The sequence below is a fragment of the Sciurus vulgaris genome (assembly GCF_902686455.1).
Source record: "Sciurus vulgaris genome assembly, chromosome: 12".
Lineage (NCBI taxonomy): Eukaryota > Metazoa > Chordata > Mammalia > Rodentia > Sciuridae > Sciurus > Sciurus vulgaris.
The window spans coordinates 39,841,032-39,850,832 of record NC_136473.1 but is presented as its reverse complement, the minus strand read 5'-3'; the positions used below and the strand labels follow the sequence as shown (position 1 = coordinate 39,850,832).

Below are 9,801 nucleotides of genomic sequence, written 5' to 3'. Positions count from 1 at the left end.
AGCAGCACATGGATCCTTCTCTAAAATAGACCGTATATTATGCCACAAAGCTAATGTTAGCAAATACAAGAAGATAGAGACACTACCATGTATTCTATCAGATCATAATGGATTGAAGTTAGAAATAAATGAAAGAGTAAAACACAGAAACTATTCCAACATCTGGAGATTAAACAATATGCTATTATATGATGAATGGATAACAGAAGATATTAGGAAGGAAAGTAAAAAATTCTTAGAGGTAAATGAGAACAAAGAAACATCATATCAAAATCTCTGGGACACTATGAAAGCAGTACTTAGAGGGAAATTTATTTCATGGAGCGCATTTAATAAAAGAAGTAAAACTCAACAAATAAACGACCTAACACTACAGCTCAAAGCCCTAGAAAAAGAGGAACAGAACAGCACCAAAAGTAGTAGAAGACAGGAAATAGTTAAACTCAGAGCTGAAATCAATGAAATTGAAACAAAAGAAACAATACAAAAAAATTGACAAAATAAATAGTTGGTTCTTCGAAAAAATAAACAAAATTGATAAACCTTTAGCCACACTAACAAAGAGAAGACGAGAGAAAACCCAAATCACTAAAATTCGGAATGAACAAGGAAACATCACAACAGACAGGATTGAAATACAAAACATAATTAGAAGCTATTTTGAAAATCTATACTCCAACAAAATAGAAAATTTTGAATACATCAACAGGTTTCTAGAGACATATGAATTACCTAAACTGAACGAGGAGGACATAAACAATTTAAATAGACCAATTTCAAGTAATGAAATAGAAGAAGTCATCAAAAGCCTACCAACAAAGAAAAGTCCGGGACCAGATGGGTTCTCAGCCAAGTTCTACAAAACCTTTAAAGAAGAGCTCATTCCAATACTTCTCAAAGTATTCCATAAAATAGAAGAGGAGGGAACCCTCCCAAACTCATTCTATGAAGCCAGTATCACCCTGATACCTAAACCAGACAGAGACTCATCAAGGAAAGAAAATTTCAGACCAATATCCTTAATGAACATCGATGCAAAAATTCTCAACAAAATGTTAGCAAATCGCATACAAAAACATATTAAAAAGATAGTGCACCATGATCAAGTGGGTTTCATTCCAGGGATGCAAGGTTGGTTCAACATCAGGAAATCAATAAACGTAATTCACCATATTAATAGACTTAAAGTCAAGAATCACATGATTATTTCAATAGATGCAGAAAAAGCATTTGATAAAATACAGCACCCCTTCATGCTCAAAACACTAGAAAAAATAGGGATAGTGGGAACATTCCTTAACATTGTAAAGGCCATTTATGCTAAGCCCATGGCTAATATCATTCTAAATGGTGAAAAACTGAAAGCATTCCCCCTAAAAACTGGAACAAGGCAGGGATGCCCTCTTTCACCACTTCTATTCAACATCGTTCTTGAGACTCTGGCCAGAGCAATTAGACAAACCCAAGAAATTAAAGGGATACGAATTGGAAAAGAAGAACTCAAACTATCCCTGTTCGCTGATGACATGATTATATATTTAGAGGAACCTGGAAATTCCACCAGAAAACTCTTAGAACTCATAAGTGAATTCAGTAAAGTAGCAGGTTACAAGATCAATGCCCATAAATCCAACACATTTTTATACATAAGTGACGAATCTTCAGAAAGAGAAATTAGGAAAACTACCCCATTCACAATAGCATCGAAAAAAATAAAATACTTGGGAATCAATCTCACAAAAGAGGTGGAAGACCTCTACAATGAGAACTATACAACACTAAAGAAAGAAATTAAAGAACATCTTAGAAGATGGAAAGATCTTCCATGTTCTTGGATAGGAAGAATTAATATTGTCAAAATGGCCATACTACCTAAAGTGCTAAACAAATTCAATGCAATTCCAATTAAAATCCCAATGACGTACCTTACAGAAATAGAGCAAGCAATTATGAAATTCATCTGGAAGAATAAGAAACCCAGAATAGCTAAAGCAATCCTTAGTAGGAAGAGTGAAACAGGGGGTATTGCAATACCAGATCTTCAACTCTACTACAAAGCAATAGTAACAAAAACGGCATGGTATTGGTACCAAAATAAAAAGGTAGATCAATGGTACAGAATAGAGGACACGGACACAAACCCAAATAAATACAATTTTCTCATACTAGACAAAGGTGCCAAAAATATGCAATGGAGAAAAGATAGCCTCTTCAACAAATGGTGCTGGGAGAATTGGAAATCCATATGCAACAGAATGAAACTAAACCCATATCTCTCACCATGCACGAAACTAAACTCAAAATGGATTAAGGACCTCGGAATCAGACCAGAGACCCTGCAGATTATAGAAGAAAAAGTAGGTCCAAATCTTCACCTTGTTGGTCTAGGATCAAACTTCCTTAACAGGACTCCCATAGCACAAAAAATAAAAGCTAGAATCAACCACTGGGATAGATTCAAACTAAAAAGCTTTCTCTCAGCAAAGGAAACTATCAGCAATGCGAAGAAAGAGCCTACAGAGTGGGAGAATATCTTTGCCAATCATACTTCAGATAGAGCACTAATCTCCAGAATCTATAAAGAACTCAAAAAACTCTACTCCAAGAATTCAAATAATCCAGTCGACAAATGGGCTAAGGAAATGAATAGACACTTCACAGAAGAAGATCTACAAGCAATCAACAAACATATGGAAAAATGTTCAACATCTCTAGTAGTAAGAGAAATGCAAATCAAAACCACCCTAAGATTCCATCTCACCCCAATTAGAATGGCGATTATCAAGAATACGAGCAACAACAGGTGTTGGCGAGAATGTGGGGAGAAAGGTACACTCATACATTGCTGGTGGGGCTGCAAATTAGTGCAGCCACTCTGGAAAGCAGTGTGGAGATTCCTTAGAAAACTTGGAAAGGACCCTCCATTTGACCCAGCTATCCCACTCCTTGGCCTATACCCAAAGGACTTAAAATCAGCATACTACAGAGATACAGCCATATCAATGTTCATAGCTGCTCAATTCACAATAGCCAGGCTGTGGAACCAACCTAGATGCCCTTCAATTGATGAGTGGATAAAGAAACTGTGGTATATATACACAATGGAATATTACTCAGCCATAAAGAATGATAAAATTATGGCATTTGCAGGCAAATGGATGAAATTGGAGAATATCATGCTAAGTGAGATAAGCCAATCTCAAAAAGCCAAAGAACGAATGATATCGCTAGTAAGTGGAGGATGACACATAATGGGGGGGAGGGAAGGGTTAGTGTTAGGGTTAGAGTTAGGGTTAGGGAGGGGGACAAGTATGGAGGAAGGAACTACTGTATAGAGGGTAAAGAGGGGTGGGAGGGGTGGGGGGAAGGGAAAAAATAACAGAATGAATCAAACAACATTACTCTATGTAAATTTATGATTACACAAATGGAATGCCTCTACGCCATGTACAAACAGAGAAACAACATGTATCCCATTTGTTTACAATAAAAAAAAAAAAAAAAAAACCTGTAGGAGGAGAAAGGCATTCCTGACCCAGGAGCACTGTGTTAGTCAGTTTTCCATCACTGTGACAAAATAACCTGAGATAAACAACTTATAAAGAGGAAAATTTTATTTTGGCTTATAGTTTCAGAGGCTTCAATCCATAGTTGGTGGGCCTCATTGATTTGGGTCTGTGGTGAGGCAAAACATCATGGCAGAAGTGCATGGTGAAGGAAAACACCTCAGAGAAGCTGGGAAGCAAAGAGAGAGACAAGAAGGGCATGAGTCCCCATAGTTCCTTCAAGGTCATGCCCTCAATGATATAATCTCCTTCCACTAGGCCTCATCTCCTAAAGGTACCACACCTCCCAATAACACCAGAAGCTGTCAACCAAGTCTTTAGCATTTGATTCTTTGGGGTACATTTAGGATTCAAAGCATCAAAAGGACCAAGAGATTTCCTGGACCAGGTTTTTATAGTCACAAGATTTCCCTTGTTAGTGCTGTCTAGCCACTTAGTGTCACTGGGTGGAGGAAGGGAAATTTGAAGCATGCTTTCTGGGCCAGGTATTTGCTACAATGGGATCTCCCTGTCAATGGGTGCCTGGACTGTGAAAGGGCCTCAGCCCCAGTGCAGGGATGAGGAGAGCACTTCCCCTGGACCTTACCCTTAGCAGAACTCTGATCAGTCCCTTTGGCTGATGCTACTCAGCTTGCTTACTGTTGCTGACAGGCTTCTCCTTCAACATGAGGAAGAAATGAACCTACCCCAAGCCACTGCCAATGGTAAGGTGGAGGCCTGGGTCACCTTGGGAAGGAGGGATTGTAAGACCTACTGTTGCTTATTTTTCCTCTGGTCCTAAGGTCCCTAAGCATTTCTCCATCATTCAGACTTCTCTTTAAGTTTGCCACATCCCTAGCCATTTTTTATATTTTCTTTGAGACAGGGTCTCACTGAGTTGCTTAGGGCCTTGTTAAGTTGCTGAGGCTGGCTTTGAACTCATGATCCTCCTACCTCAGCCTCCCAAGTCACTGGGATTACAAGCATATGCCACTGTGCCCAGCTAAGCTGTCTCTCACATTACTTCCAGGGCTTAGAGTTGAACTTAACAGGGAGAAATGCACCCACACCATTTTACCTGGGCAGAAGTCCCAGAGGTGTTCATTTGCTTGTTTGTTTTCATTTTTTTTCTTTTTGCCAGGGTCTCACTGTTGCCCAGGTTGGTCTCAAGTTCCTGGACCCATACTCCACAATACATTGTTATTGCCTTAAGTCGATTACAGTTTTACGTTATTTCAATAAGAAAAACTCTTTATATTATCCTCCTCATTCCCATTTCCTGGGCTCCTCCTTCCTTAGCGCAGATATGATTTGCCATCTGGAATCATTTTCCTCAGCTCCAAGGAGTTCCTTTAACATTTCTATAGTGCAGGTATGTTGCCAAAATGTTTTTTTTTTTTTTCAACTCTGTCTGAAGAAGTCTATTGTGTATTATCTTTAAAAGATAATGTGTTTGTTGATTAAGAATCTAAGTCAACAGTTTTTGTCTTTGAGAACTTTAAGATGCAACATCACTGTCTTTTCACTTGAATTGTTTCTGAGAAAACTACTTTTCTTCTATACTTAATATGTCCTTTTTCTCTGGTTGTTTTCACTATGTTTTCTTTATTGCTGGTTTTAAACAATTTGATTGTGATGTATCTCCCAGTTTTCTACATGATTCTTTCAGTTTGGTTCTTCCTAATCTTCTTGGCTTTGTTGATTTATACATTTAATCCAATTTGGAAATATTTTCATCATTATCTCTTCCAAACCAGTTTTCTGTCCTACTCCAATTACACATAGTTTAGGCCCTACAGTTGTCCCATAGCACACCAATGCTCTCCTATATTTTTTCAGTCTGTTTTCTCTTTATATTATTTTGGATAGTTTTTACTACTATCTCTCCAACTTCATTAATCTTAACTTGGCAATATCAAATATTCTACTAAGCACATCCAATATGTTTTTCATATTGGACCTTCTAAGCTTCATCTTTTAAAGTTTGTCTTAGTTCTGTCTTTTCAATGTTTCTACATAACACATTTAATCTTTCCTCTAGTTTTTTGATCATAGGAATATAGTTATGACTGTTTTAATGTCCTTGTCTACTAATTCTATCATTCCTTGATTCAGAGTTGATTTTAATTAATTGGATTTTTAAATCCTCACTAAGTGTTGTCCCTTCTTGCTTCTTTTGCATGTCAGGTTATTTTTTATTAGACAGACATTGTGATTGTGTGATTGACTGCTAAATACTTTTGTATCCCTGTCAGTTTTCTTGAGTTCTTTTTTTAAATTTTTCCTTAGATGTAATCAAATTACTTAGACACAGTTTGATTTTCTTGGATCTTGTGTTTAAACATTGTTAGGCAGGACTAGTGAACCATTATGTCTAGGAACAACTTTCCTCCTTACTTAGGCAAAACCCCTAAGCACTGTATTTGATGAACCATAAATTATGAAGTTTTCCACTCTAACTGCTGGGAATGGGCTTTATTGTAAACCCTGAGGGAGCTCTGCGTCTTTTTCCCTGTAACTCTTCTGACTGGTTCTTCCTCAAGCATGGGCAGTTTCCTTGCTGACATCCTAATGTACACTTAGAGAGAATGGCCACCAAGCAGACCTTCAGGGTTACCTCTCTGCAGCTCTTTCTTCTGTGGCATTCCATCCTGTGAAATCTAACCACCTTCATCTCCCCATTCTCCCACTTCTCTTCCCTTAACTCAGACTACTAGGCTCCATGGGGCTTTGTTTCCCTGCATCATGGCCTAGAAACTTCTTCTTATGATAAATTCAGTCAGTCATGGGTCTCACCTTCTTTGCTTTGCCTGTTATCTTTGGATTTCATCACCTGGTGGCCTGATGTATAAGATCTTGTAAACTTTTTTTCATAAAACTGTTGTAGTCTTTTGCTTTTTGGATGAGAGAGTAAATCTAATATCTATTCATTTATTTTGGGCTGAAATAGAAATATAACTCCTATTTTCTTGGGACCTGAAAGGAACAAGAATCAATGAAGAGGCACTCATTAGGAGGTTTGGCATTTGCATCCTCATGGACTAGGAAGGGGGAGTGGAGATGTGCAGAAGTGGGTAGATATGAGAGCTACATATGAATCAGAATCAACAGGATTTGGTGACTGGGGGACGGTTCAGGAAGGGAACAGGAGGGAGAAGGAAGTGTTGACATGCCACTGGAGGTGTGGCTATGCTCTGCATGGACACGGGAAGCTCTGGAGGAGGTACTGATTTGGGGTGAGATGACCTCAATATTGGATATGTCCAACTTGGTTTTGAAAGACCAAGTATTTATGGACTGAGAGTAACTTATTAAAAGATGAAGTTAGAAGCAGATTTTAAAAAGGAATAGGCCTTTCTGCCCTATCCAAGAAGGGGACTATACGGCATTGTTCTTGATTCCTGTCATAACTTAAAGGGAAACTGTCACAATGTCCAGAGCCCTTGACGTCCTGCAGACGAAGGAGTAGGATGTCCTCAAATGTCTTGTAGCAGGAATCCATGTAGGTGGCACCAACCTTGATTTTCAGATGGAATAATCTATCTACAAAAGGAAAAGTACCGCATATGCATCATAAGTCTGAAAAGGACCTGGGAGAACCTTCTGTTGGCAGCTTGTGCCATTGTTGCCATTGAAAACCTGCTGATGTCAGTGTCACATCCTGACATAGGAATACCGGCCAGTGGGCTGTGCTAAAGCTTGCTGCTGCCACCGGAGCCACTCCTATTGCTGGCCACTTCACTCCTGGAACCTTCCCTGACCAGATCTAGGCAGCCTTCTGGGAGCCACGTCTTCTGGTGGTTACTGATCCCAGGGCTGACCACCCGCCTCTTACAGAAGCATCTTATGTCAATCTGGCCACCATTGCTCTGTGTAACATAGACTCTCCTCTGCGCTATGTGGACATTGCCATTCCATGCAACAATAAGGGAGCTCATTCTGTGGGTCTGAGGTGGTGGATGCTGGCCCAAGAAAAGTTCTGCGCATGCGTGGCACCATTTCCCATGAACACCTGTGGGAGGTCATGCCTGATCTCTACTTCTACAGAGATCCTGAAGAGATTGAAAAGGAAGAGCAGGCTGCTGCTGAAAAAGCTGTGACCAAGAAAAAATTTCAGGGTGAATGGACTCCTCCAGATCCTGAGTTCACTGCTACTCAACCAGAGGTTGCAGACTGGTCTGAAGGTGTGCGGGTACCCTCTGTTACTTCCAGAAGTTCCCTACTGAAGACTGGAGTGCCCAGTCAGCCACTGAAGACTGGACTGCAGCTCCTACTGCTCAGGCTACTGAGTGGGTAGGAACAACCACCGAGTGGTCTTGAGCTGTTCTGCAGAATCTTATTAAGCAAAATGGAAATAAGGTTACGGAAAACAAACACCAGTTTCCTAGGGAAAAAAAAAAAAAACAAAAAAGATAGTAGAAAAGAACTGTGATCATGCCATACTGTGGATTGTCATGGGTTGTTATTACTCTTGTTGGAAGGAGAACTCACTTAACACTTAGAAACAAGATGCTTTGAGGTCATCAGACTGCTTTTACCAAGTCCGTAAAATAAAAATGGCTTCAACTTTCAGTTTTAGAGTTAAAAATGTTGAGGGTTCTTATCAATGGAATATAGATTTTATAATGAAGTTGCTGTAGGACTTATTTTTCAAATATTTGAAAATTCTTGATTTGTACCATGAGGTTTTTATATTATAAGCTGTCACAACCTATAAAGAAAACTAATGTAGATGACAGACTGATGTCCAGGGAAGTCAAAGCACTGAGCCAAATGGAAAAAGCAAGCTAAAAGAACTCACCTGAGCATTCAGAAAAGATACTGGACTTGGAAGGGAACAATCAAGAGAACAAAAAGAGCCTCTTGATATAAGCTGAGAATTTTTAAATATATAAAAGTAATTACTTGCAAGCAATTCATTGACAATATTTACTCCCTTAATAATAAGAATGACTTCAGGATGCCTGACTTTAAAATCATCAGTTGAAACCATTTTTATTTTGTATTGACATGTTAGAAGCAGGCAGAATTGTTCCAGGCTGAGTCTAAACGACCTGATTATGAGCCAACATCAAAAGTGTAGACAGTTTTAGTCAGCAAGAGCAAACACCTGCTGAACTCACCATCATGTTTAATATTGTGCTGAATTTTGAGATATAAGACCACAGCTTAAATACTTGTCTAACAAAACAGCATCAGGCTTAAGACATTGACCTTTATTTGTGTAAAACACACAGAACTCTCTCCTGTCAATAAGCATAGCTGTCAGATGCTCTGTGTGCAGCCACTAAACACTCTGAGGATTGCAAGTGGAGGTATGGATATTAAGTCTGTACTTAATCAGCTGGGAAAGGTGAGAAGGTGCATCACACTGACTAATTTCAACAGCAACTCTAATGCACTCTTAATTATATTTGGTGTCTGAAACATTCATTTAGTCACTGATTGCAAGACATAGTGGCAAATATTGAGCACATTTACCTCTCTTTATAGACAGTGCATACTGAAAAAAAAAAAAAAAAAAAAAAAAGAAATCCATATCCTCAAACCATGTGGTTGGGAGTATAAATTGGGGAAACCTCTTTGGATGTAAATTTGGCAGTATAGATCAAAATTAAAATTTGATTATTTTCCCTTCAGCCCAGAAATTTGACTCTAATACTTTTATTCTATAGGTAGTTTCACATATGTGCACAAAGATAGGTGGATAAAGAGAGATGGAGCAGAATTGAAAGTCCTAGAAAAATATTGGAAATAAGCTATATATTCATCTCTAGTGAATTGGTTCAATAAAACATTGTATTGCCCTATAATAAAAAAAAAAAACAGTACAGTTGTAAAACTAATGAGAACTTAATATACATATACACTGATTTGGAACACTTTCTGAGATATGTAGAGGAAAATAAGACACAGAAGTATGTAACATACATTTGTGTAAAAGGAGGGATCAGTGTAAATATTGTGTGTACACAGCATATGTTTGTCTCTGAAAGGATACATGAGAATTGAATAGTCATGGTTGTCTCAGGGAAGGACCAAAATAAGAAAAGAAGATGCAGAAGATAGGGAAAGGTGTACTTTTCATATATATCCTTTGAATATTTTACTATGTAATATATAACCTCTTCAAAAATTAAAAATTAAAAATGTATCAAATATTAAAATTATATCAAACTCCATTATAAATTTTGACATGGCTTCAAGAAAAAATACTTGACTGGAAGATGGAGTAGAGATACTTAAGAATGTATCA

At 38.2% G+C, this 9,801-nt stretch overlaps 1 pseudogene across 1 annotated transcript; it reads left to right on the top strand.

Moving 5' to 3' along the window:
* The first annotated feature begins 6,975 nt into the window (after nt 1-6,975).
* On the top strand, nt 6,976-7,908 carry LOC306641589 (small ribosomal subunit protein uS2B-like; annotated as a pseudogene). The gene has a single exon. The product of its transcript is annotated as a small ribosomal subunit protein uS2B-like (transcript).
* Nucleotides 7,909-9,801: the final 1,893 nt, after the last annotated feature.